The sequence below is a fragment of the Ailuropoda melanoleuca genome, chromosome 7 (genome assembly GCF_002007445.2).
Source record: "Ailuropoda melanoleuca isolate Jingjing chromosome 7, ASM200744v2, whole genome shotgun sequence".
NCBI classification, from domain to species: Eukaryota; Metazoa; Chordata; class Mammalia; order Carnivora; family Ursidae; genus Ailuropoda; species Ailuropoda melanoleuca.
In genome coordinates, this window is record NC_048224.1 from 48672753 (window position 1) to 48684943 (window position 12191).

Genomic DNA, 12191 nt, shown 5'->3' on the forward strand with positions numbered 1-12191 from the left:
TTAGTTTAAGCCCTGGGTTCCAGGGTTGGCTTTGCCAGAAATGAACTGTGTGACAGCTGAATAATCACTTGATTGTCTCTGAACCTTGGTTTCCTGAAACATTTATAAAATAAGGTGACTGGGTGGGAAAGAATAGGGAAGTGTGTAACTCCATTGCCCAGAGTGATCCAAGGATAGATTGTTTGGGCTCCACTCAAGTCTCATCTCCTACAACTTCTCAAAGAATTAGGGCAATTATTCAGCTTTAGACCACAGCCTTGAGATGACACCCAAAGTTTCCATCAATTACCTAGGTTTTCCAGGGAAAACAGTTTTACAGGAAAGAAGTGACATAGCATGCTGTTTGGCTCAGCTGAATCTCATTTACATGGTCAAGATAATGCAAACACTGAATATTGATCTTACCAAAATTCTCATATAAACAAAAGGAGTGGGGCAAGAGGGCAAAAGGTCTGAGGTGGCAAGCTCTCTGAAGGAGAGCTCAGTCCTCACCTCCCATAATGGAATGTCAATCCTAAAACAATAATGAAGAAGCAGCAAAATAATCGTGTCATTGGGAATTATGGAGAATCACTGAAAGAGCTGCAAGGAAGTTTCAAGAAAAGAGAAAATGAAAAGGAAGTCACAGTGTGAGTGTGGTGATTGTTACATTTCATAATGATACTTTAATTTTAACTCTTTAATCTATGTGCAAGAATAACACGGTAACATTAAAGAGGGCACATGATGTGATGAGCACTGTGTGTTATATGCAGTTGATGAATTATTGAACACTATAACTGAAACTAATGATGTACTATATGTTGGCTAATTGAATTTAAGTTAAAAAAATAACACTGTAGGAGAAGAAAGGGATAAAGAAATGGGGGTAATCAGAAGGGGGAATGAAGCATGAGAGACTATGGACTCTGAGAAACAAACTGAGGGCTTCAGAGGGGAGGGGAGTGGGGGAATGGGATAGGCTGGTGATGGGTAGTGGGGAGGGCATGTATTGCATGGTGCACTGGGTGTTGTGCACAACTAATGAATCATTGAGCTTTACATCAAAAACCAGGGATGTGCTGTATGATGACTAACATAATAAAAAAATATTTAAAAAATTAAAAAAATAAAATAAAAAATAAAAAGGAGAAAAAAATAACATTGTAAGAATAGCAGCCAAATAAATTAAAAAGAAATTTTAAGAGTGAAAAAAAATAAAATAAAGTGATTGAATTATATGTTAGTCTAAGACCCTACATGCATATACCCCAGTTCCAATAATATTCAGTGTTATAGTGACAAGAAATAAAGACTTGAAGTCAGAAGTTACAAATCAGGACCAAAAACGCTCCACTATCACACTATATAATTTGGTGAAGATTCTTCCTCTTTGAGGTCTGGCTTCTTTATCTGTAAAACTGGAAAAACAACTACATCATAGGAATAATGAATAATAGGTAATACATAAGCTTACTTGGGTCACAGTAAGTGCTCCATAATGTTTATGGAATTGAAATCTTCGGTTCTGTTATTTATCTTAATCAATATTAAGACTTCCCTCTCTCTGTTGGGACAACCCTCAATCACTCCCTCTCTGGAAGCCCTGTTTCCAGTCTTCTTACCATTTATGAAGGATCTTCTAGGTGATTTCTTTCTCTGGTAAATATTTTGGAGGTCTCTAAATATGGAGTTAGAAACTGTGTTAAGAAGAATTCTTCCAGTGATTATTTAATTCCTCCGTATTTGCTTCACATGGGCCACCAGAGGTTGATTTAATGTAGGTGGAAGAGTGTGCTAGTGTTGGGAGGAACATTTCTTTACCCAGCTTGACCTGTACCTCCAAGTGGAGGAGATTCAATTCCTGTAACAACTGCCCTAGTTTGCTCCCTTACTCACTCTGCCCCAGAACAGAAATTTGGGCACACTCAGCCCAGGCCATCCCTGTTTCTTATTGAGAACCAGCCTGTTCACAGGAAGCATGTGCTCTGATATGTACCTCCAAGGGCAAAATGGCCACTCATACACACCTGAGAACCCTCCCTAATCCAGCAGTAGTTGCCTCTGGGGTTGGTCAGAAAAACACTTAGGTTCTCACCTCAAGTCATGTCTCTGACCTAGACATCACCAGGGGTAAAGTGGTGATTTGGCCCCATCTTTTGTTTGTCCTTGTCTTATTCAGTAGTTATTTAGAACCCAACTGGGAAAGTGGGTGTTGTTTATTGTGCTTCCTCAAACACCCCCAACAATCTGAAAATCGTAGCCCCAGCACATATCTAGAGTCTAGGAGACTCTGGAGTAAGTTATTTAGTATCTCTGAGTCTCCTTGTGTGTAACAATGAGGTAACAATATAAGTTTTTATACTTCTGAAAAGAAGTAAATAACTGAACAACTATAACTGAAGTGCTTATCATGAGCCCTGACATGTGGAAGGGACTCTTGCTGTACAGCTGCTTGTTTTCATAGTTGCTCTTCTCATTGTTGTAGGTCTTGTGAGCCTGACCCCTCCCTGATGAGTAATCAGGCAACCAATTTAATCGTATGCTTTTTAATGGTTGTAGTTCTTCACATTTACTAAAAATAAGACATACAGAATTTGGTAAGCATACTTTAGGCCATTTTATTGCCAATAAGTATCCACCATGAAATGAGAGATTTGAAATGTCCTGGCCCAGTGCTTAATAAGAGAGGTGGGCCTTTACAAGGTGTTTTTAAGCCATAATATTGGAATCTATCTTGGTTTGGTTTCACTGAGAAACAGGTCCTGAGACAAGAGTTTGAATACAAGCAGTTTCTCTGGGAGGTGACCCTAGGAAACACCAGAAGGGAGTGGGGAACCAAGACAGAAAAAGGAAGGGAGGCAATAAAGGGACACTACCATGTGAGTTACCCCTGTGCATAACTGACCCTTGCAATGGCTGGGGAACTCCGGAGCCAGTGAAGAACACATATCTCTAAGATATCCCACCGAGGGACCTAAGTTACCCCACCCAACTTCCACCGGCTGAGACTGAAGGCTGCTCCTTGGGAGCAATAACTCCTCAACACTTCTCTGCTACATCTGTCTATCTGGAACTCATGGGACTCCCTGGGACACCTCCAGCTGCCAGAAATAGCTCTCAGACATAGATGGATATGCGGCTATCTGAAAGTATGTGGGGGAAAGTCACATACTTCCTGTCAGTGTCATGACTGTGATAAGACTTGAGGGTACGTGGACGAGGCAACAACAGTGTCTATTACTGTTTGCCCCTTGCACTGCTCAGACCCTCTCACACCCTACATTAAGTTCATTACACCTTGTCACTGCTTCTTTAAAGTGGTGGCTGAGTGTCATTATTCTTTTTAAAAAAAGACAATAGGAGGGTTAGTAGGACAAGCTATAGTCTCCACTGCTACAGTTTGCCTCAAGATTGTAATAACATGTCATCTCCTCCACCAGATCTCCCTTCTATTTGTTCAGTGCTTCTACTGGTCTGGGTTGGTTGTCCAATGGTGTCTTTCAGGTCCGATTTCAGGTTCTCTGACTCTGCTTGCCATGCCCTTGTTAGCTGTGCTTGGTGCAGGTCTCTCTTGTTGCAGAACATTATTACAATTTAAAGGTCTTTGTACAATTACTCAATGGAGGAAATCTGTGGATTGAAGTAGATCTAAATTCCAGTAATGCTGGGGGGGGCCCAATTAAAAGAGTTGTTTCTCTTATCTTTGCAGTATAAATAACATTCTCCGTAAGCATTTCAAGCAGAGGTTGTGTGGAGAAGACACCCCTGGAACACTCAGCTGAGTGTCACAAGCATAGGAGCTTTATTACCAATTATGTCATATTGTTTATAGAATTTATCTAACAACAATTCACTCTTAGTGATGCCCTGCTTTCTTCTATAATATTTACTTTATCACTATGAAACTCTGTACCTGTGCTATATCACAGCTTTGGGTCCTTAGTGAACAATCAAAATCAGGGTTCTCTGCCCACAGTACCCATTATAGTCTAACTCATTCCAACCATTCACGGAAGCACCTGCTGTTGTCCCAGTGAATCCCACGAGTTCCAGACATATACCTCCTTGGCCTCATTAAATAGCAGCAATCCTATCTCTTTGTAATAATTTGGATCAAGCACTGCTATAGTCTCAATGTTTGTGCCTCCCCCCAAATTCCTTCTGCCTAAAACGCTTTTTCCTCCTCCTCTTCTCCCTAACACTCACTTATTCCTTAGACTGCAGCTGAAGCATCATTTCCTCAGGAAGGTTAGGTTAGATCTTCGTGATTTACATTTTCCAAACTCCCTGTGTTTCTCTTTCAGTGCACTTATCTCCATGATACTTTAACAAGTAATTGCCTAAGAAACTACTTTACTTATTCTTCCATTCATTCTATAAATATGTACTAAGTTCCTATTAGGTGCCTGACACTCGATACTGGGGCTACCATACACCTTGCCCCTCACTTCACGAAGCTTGTAGTCTAGTGTATAACATCTCTTATGCTTTATTGTAAGTTCTATGAAAGGAGGAGCTCTGTCTTATCCACTACCATATCCCATAGGATTTAGCTAAATAAAAGAATGAAGAAATCAATATAGAAATTAATGAATAAGTGAGTGAGTTCTTTTTGGAACGTCTATTTAAATTTTTTTGAAATTTTAAAAAATTTATTTTAATTTCTAATTTTCGTTTTTACAGTTTGATGATGTCTCACAAGGCAAACCCTAAGGATCTACCACCTGTTCAGGAAATAGATCATTGCCAGCTTTCCAGAAACTGCCTTTGTGCCTCGGTCAAATTGCAGTTCCTCTCTCCTCCATGAATGTACCACTATTCCTACGTTTTATGTTAACTACTTCTTTGATTTACCTTTTAATTTTACCACAAACACATCTGTGCCCAAACAGTATAATTTAATTTTTCCCATTTAAAATTATTTTACTGTTTATTTTTTCCAGCTTTATTGAGATACAATGGACCTGTAACACTGTGTAAGTTTAAGGTGTAGAACTTGATGACCTGGTATACATATATATTGTGAAATGATTACAACAGTAAGATTGGTTTACATATCCATTATCTCATAGCTACCCTGTGTGTGTGTGTGAAAGAGAGAACATTTAAGATCTATGCTCTTAGCAACTCTAAAATATACAACAGTATACTCAGTATTGTTAGATACAGTCACCATGCTGTACATTACACCCCTAGAACTTACACATCTTAATAACTGGAAGGGTGTACTTTTGACCAACCTCTCCCCATTCACCCACTTCCCACCCCAGTCCCTGGAAACCACCATCTACTCTTGGTTTCTATGAGTTTGGCTTTTGTTAGATTCCATATATAAGCAAAATCATATAGTATTTGTCTTCTCTGACTTTGTTCACTCAGCACAATAGCCTCAAGCTTTATCTCATGTTGTCACAAATGGAAGGATTTCCTTCTTTTGTATAGCTAAGTAATATTCCACTGGGTGTATATATACCACATTTTTTTACCCATTTGTCTGTCGACAGCATTTAGGTTGTTTTCATATCTTGGTTATGGTGATTAATGCTGCAATGAATATGGGGGTAGCTCATATGGTCACTGGGAGGATTAAATGACATAAAAGCATCTGAGCACTTAAACAGAATGTCTGACTCATAGTAAACACTCAACATATGTAACCTATTATGATTGCCAACTACACGCATTCAATGACATCTGTGTCTACGTGAGTTTCAGATGTTCGCAAGCAGACTGACATGAGAGCTCTTAAGAATGTTCCATTTCTCTTTCTAGGGAAATGAATGATTCGTGTTCTCAGAATGAAGGGAGCATAAGTAAAAAGTGAAAATATCTGTCCAAGCTGCATACTGAGAACAGAGTTATGAGTCAAATCAAGAAGGAAACACAACAGAATTATTTCTTAAGCACATTATAACCCCTGCAAAGTAATAATAAAAACACAGCAACCACAGAGAAAAAAAATGGGGATGGATTTATTTGGAAAATTCAAAGAAGGGAAACACTAAAATGATCAAAAATACAAAAAATTCCCCTAGCAACTAGGAAAAATAAAGTAAAACTATAATAAAGTATTGTGGGGTTTTTTTCTGTCATCAGACTGAGAAACAGAAAAGTTTGCAAACAGTGCTGTTAGGCTGTGTGGAAAAGGACACTCTCATATGCTCTTGGAGGCTGTATAAATTGACTCCAATTTTTTGGAGGATAATCTGATGATGCCAACTGAAATTAAAAATGCACATATACTTTCATATAGCATTTCCATTTCTAGAAAAATATGTGTACACAAAGATATCTGTAAAAGAATATCCATGTAGCATTGCTTTTGTGATAGCCCTCCAAAAAGGAGATACATGGCATGAGAAAGGAATGACTATAACTTGTGAAACATCCAATAATCTATTAAACACTTTTAAAATAACAAGTTAGGTCTGATGGTGACATAGGAGATCTGTGATATATTTTTTTATAATATTTTTTATTATATTATGTTAGTCACCATACAGTACATCCCTAGTTTTTGATGTAAAGTTCCATGATTCATTACTTGCATACAACACCTAGTGATCTGTGATATATTGATAAAAGAAGCAAAGAAAGCTCCAGAACAAAAGACCCTATTTTTTGTAAAAACAAAATTGTACATGTACATATGTGCATAGAAAAGTGTCTGGGTGAGTACATGTCAAACATTAATAGTGATTACTCCTGGAGAGGAATGGGGAAGATGGGAAACAGACTCTCACTTTTCACTTGATGCATGTTTCACTACTTAATATTTTTATTTTTTATTTTTTTATAATAATATTTTTTATTACATTATGTTAGTCACCATGCAGTACATCCCTGGCTTTCGATGGGGGTGGGGGAACGGGATAGGCTGCTGATGGGTAGTAAGGAGGGCACATATTGCATGGTGCACTGGGTGTTATACGCAACTAATGAATCACTACTAAATATTTTTAAATAAGGGTGTATCACTTAAATGAAATGTAAAAATAAGAGGCGACATCTTCAAGGACTTCTCAGAGTCAAATTCTGGAGCACATGTCAGAGAACCCCATTTCCAGGCTGATCTCCCAGGTCCTGAACACTCCCAGGATCACCTGCCAAGCCACAGGCAGTCGCTAATGCTAATATTGGAAGCACTACTTTCTGGGCCCCACTCCCCAGGGACAGCCTCCAATTTGGACAATGACACGCTTGGGGCTCTGTGCTACTGACAACCATAGAATCTTGCAGAAGCATGTGATAAAATCTCCCAGTGCCCTTCCCAGGCATGCCTTCCTGACTCTGACTAGCAGAAGCACCTCCATTAGTCTAGCTGCCCTTCCCCTTCAACTCTTTCCTGATGCCTTCCTTTCTGCTACGCTGGGCAACTTCCTCTGTCTTCCTGAGTGGATAGCTCTATGCTACCATCAAAAGAAGACATGATGACATGTGCTGCCTGAGGGAGCAAGAAAGTGCCCAGCCCAGCCCATTCCAGTCCCTTCGGAGGTTCACAATAAGGTGAGTCTCCGCACTCAGGACTGCACACCCACACAGCAGTTTCTGAGCCACTGGGGTAATTCCTCCACAAGAACTGCTCTCTGAAATTTCCAGAGGGATAACCATCTTTCTCAAATTGGATCCTCTGCAGAGTATTGTGCATTTGTGAAGTCTGTCTTTGACTCCCTAAGTTTTCTTCTCTTTTTTCTTTCTTTTTTCCCTTCATAGTGCCTCTTCCTTATGCCACCCTCAGACATGCTATGTCTTCAAGGACTTTCCCCTCCCCCTTATTAAAACCTAGCCACAAAAAAACCCAAAAAACGAAAAACAAACAAACTGAATGATTCAAACAGTCAAGCATGTTACCTTTCAGGGAAATTTTCCTGAGTCAAAGAGAAAATATCTGATGGAATTACAGAAAGCTTCAATCACTTGGCGAGGTATTATGGGTAATTCGCATTGGATGATTCTAAAATGAACCCTGTACATAGTTATCAACTTTGTCTTTCTTAAAAGCTTATCCAGACTTTTCTTTTCACTTCTACGAATTAGTGACCAAACCGAAGAACCCAGAGAATAAACCAAGTCATGTTATCCAAGTGCCTCTTCTGTTTAATAAAGGTCATTTTGGAAAGCGAGGCAAATCTGTAATCAGGGAAGTCTGTGGATCTGACTGCCAGGAGTTGTGGGGACCTATTCTGTGATAGGGAAGCCAAGTTCCTACAGGAATTTAAAACAAACAACTTTGCACTGTTTCATAGACTTGATAGAGAGGCTTTAAGTACACAGTCTCTCTCTTTTTTACAAAGTTTCTTGTATTGAAAGCAGGGATTCTTCCTCCCATTTCCCAGATGAAGAAACTGAGGCTCCCAAGAATGAAGTGATTTTCCTAAGGCCCCCAAGAAAAGTTTCATGGCAATCTGAGACCAAAGCCCAAAACTCACCATTCTTGGATTAAGATTATTCTCACATACCACACTACTTTTTCTCTGTCCACATTTTTATATAAAGATTCTTCTCTAGTACTTCCCCATTCTTGACTTCCCACCCCTTGCCTCACACCACATTATTCTCCTTTGCCCACAAGGAGCTGATATGCTGCACTATCTGTCAGGTAGGATAATCTCCACCAGCTGTGAGGGAGATGAGGAAGACTCTAAGGTTCTAGACAGCCTGCCCTTCAACCACTTCTGGGGCTTTCTCCAGTCTTAAAAACAGCTTTATCACAGGAGCTTAATGGGCATTGCCCCAGGTAGCAGCCATAAGCTGCAAACTGTCTGGTAGAGGCCATTCCCTTCTTACAACTTCCCTAAGAACTGAGGGGAGACAGCTCATATTTCCTAAATAAACTCAGAGCCCTCTGCTTTGATTTGGAGGTTCCAATTATAATGACAGACTAGTAAGGGGAAGGAAGCACAGGACAAGAATAAAACATAGGTGCTAAATTGGTGAGCTAGGACAGAAAGAGCATCACTTCTGAGTTAGCTCTACAATCCAACCTTATGCTCTGTGGCCCTGAGGAAGTTAATCCATCCCTCTGATTCTCAATTTAATGATCTGAAAATGGATGATTTATATTAATTCTATCATGAGAATTAAACTAGAAAAAAAAACATAATAGGCACTTATCACTGGCCAAAGGAACAAGATAGCACAGTGGAAAAGGAAGAAACAAAGAGGAAAGTAGGAACTGGAACAGTTAGGGAATGCTTAAGGGATGGCATAGGCCAGTGGTTAAGAGCCTGGACATTGAGGAGCATCTGGGTGGCTCAGTGGGTTGAGCGTCTGACTCTTGGTTTTGGCTCAGGGTCATGGTCTCACGGGTGGTGAGACTAAGCCCCGTGTCATGCTCTGCACTCAACTGGGAGTCTGCTTAAAGATTCTCTCCCTCTGCCCCTACCCCCACTCTCTCTCACTCTCATGCTCCCCCCTCTCTCAAATAAATAAATAAATAAATAAATAAATAAATAAATAAATCTTTTTAAAAAAGAGCATAGACACTGCGGTTAGATGAAACTGAATGCAAATTCCAGTTCTACTACTTACTAACTCTGTGGCTTTGAGCATGTCACAGAACCCCTTTGAGCTTCAATTTCTTCATCTATAAAATAAAGATAATAATACCTATGTCACATAGTTTCTGTGGTCACCAAATGAAAAACACATGTGTAAAGCTCTTAGCACGATTCCTGGTTTACAGAAAGTTGCTCAATAAAAGAGTGGCTACAACTTTTAGATATCATTCATTATCATACCATATGGAAATCAATAGTTCAATAGCATATTATAAATTTCCACATTTTTATAATTGAAACGTCTCATGTTCATTCTCTTGAGTTGTATCATGGCGACATCCTTTAGTTTGAAATATAAAAACAGACAGTCCAGCAGTGACTGATAAATCCATTCCCATGGGGCAAGGGCTAAGTAAACTAAATGGGCAGTGTGATGTAGCCAGACACGCAGAGAACTCAAGGTATTCAGTTGTAAGGTGAAGCCCAGCCAGACCACTTAACATTGAGTTATGCTAAGCAAATCACTTCACATCTCTAAGCTTTGGTTCTTCATCTGGGAGATGAGAATAGTGAGTGATTGTTGCTGCTGGAAGTGTCTCAGGATTGCTCTGATGATTATATGAGATAATGCATGTGCCAGTGCCTTACAGAGAGGCTGTTCTTAATTGTTCATACTTTTCCCCCCAATGATCTAATTGTAAAGTTTAAGAAATCTTGGGTTAGCCATGGACACAGCTTGTTTCCCATCTCCAATGAAGCCAACTCCCATATTCCCCAAAAGGCTATGATTTATGACCAGCCCAGATCATTATGACAACCCTGTGAAGAAAGACCAGACTCACAGAACTTTGCTTAGTTCTTGGGAACCACATTTTCAAGACTGACAATGCGGAACAGATTCACTGTAGAGAGACCTAGATAGCAGAAAAACTTCCTCCCAGAAAAACCTGGAGAAGAGAACAGGACTGAGAAAATTGATAGGTATAATTTCCAGCATTTACTGAGGCACTCTCATTTCATTCTCATTCCAACTTCGTGAGTGATGTGATATTTAATATCTCCCCATTTTAGAGATGAGGAAACCAAGACTTTTTTGAGAGCAAAAGACTGGAAACCCCTTATCTAAAAAAGGACTTATTATTGGTTATTAAAGTCATCTGTTTCATTCATATCCTGATTGTCCATTCATTAGACTCCTTTGAGGTTTTTCTATTCTGAGCCAGTGCATCTAGTAAGATATTTGGGATGGATGAAAGTATGTCTTTCATTTACTAAGCAGGAGACAGAATAATGCACAAAGTTCAAGACATCTTGAAGACAGAATGATTACAGAAAAGAGAAATGCAGAAGCTGAGAATCTGGAAACTGTTTCTCCTAAGATGTGTCTGTATATTCTTTGAGAAGTCTTTGGGTACCACCAGGGGTATGCACTCCCCAAAATAGAAATTATTGGACCAAATAACCTCTGAAATCCCTTTTAGCGGGCAGATTCCCTGACTATATAGCCCATCAATAGGTCTTATTACCATGAACAAGGTGCTTTGGTTTTAATTTGAGGAGTCATGCTATATATAGTGTCACTAGCATAGACTTTGGAGCCCAATAAGCATGACTTTAAGTTCAGATTTTGCCCTCCCTGGGCAAAAAAAAAAAAAGGTTAAACTTTCCATGCCTTAGTTTTCTAATTTGTAAAACTGGTGAATCTGTACAATTTTTAATAGTGATGATGCTGATGATAATGAAAAATCCATACCTCACTATTTTGGAAAATAATTAAGTACTTGATTCCTCTGTCAACACTGTGAAGTTTATATTGGAGCACAAAAGTGATAGCAACAAAACAGCCTGCTCAGACGTCCAAGCCTATGAAAATAATCCTTTTTTGGAAAACGGTATGGAGTTACCTCAAAAAAGTAAAACTACAACTACCATATAATCCAGCAATTCCACTTCTGGGTATTCATTCACAGACAGCAAAAACACTAATTCAGAAAGATATATGTACACTTATGTTCACTGCAGCATTATTTGCAATAGCCACAACATGGAAACAACCTAACAGTCCAACTACGAATGAATGGATAAAGAAGATGTAATATATATATAATGGAATACCATCCAGCCATTTTTTAAAAATGGAATCCTGCCATCTACAACAACATGAATGGACCTTGAGGGCATTAAGCTAAGTGAAATGAATCAGGGGAAAACAAATACCATATGATCTCACTTATACGAGAAATTTAAAGGGGAAAAAAAGCTCTGGGGTGCTTGGGTGGCTCAGTCAGTTAAGCATCCAACTCTTGATTTCAGCTCAGGTCATGATCTCAGGGTCATGGGATCAAGCCCCACATTGGGCTCTGTGCCGGGTGTGAAGCCTGCTTAAGATTTTTTCTCTCTCCTTCTCCCTTTGCCCCCTTCCCGCTGCTCATGCTCTGTCTCTCTTTAAAACAAAAACAAAAACAAACAAACCCATAGATGCAGAAAACAGATTGGTGGTTGCCAGAGGCAGAGGGCAAGGAGCGGTGAAATGGGTGAAGGGGTTTCAAAGGTACAAATTCCAGTTACAATCTTTTGGTATTGGCTGAGACCTGTTTTGTGTCCCAGAGCATGATCTATTCTTGAGAATGTTCCATGGGCATTTGAATAGAATGAGTATTCTTTGGTTCTGGGGTGTAGTGTTCTATATATATCTATGAGGTCCAACTC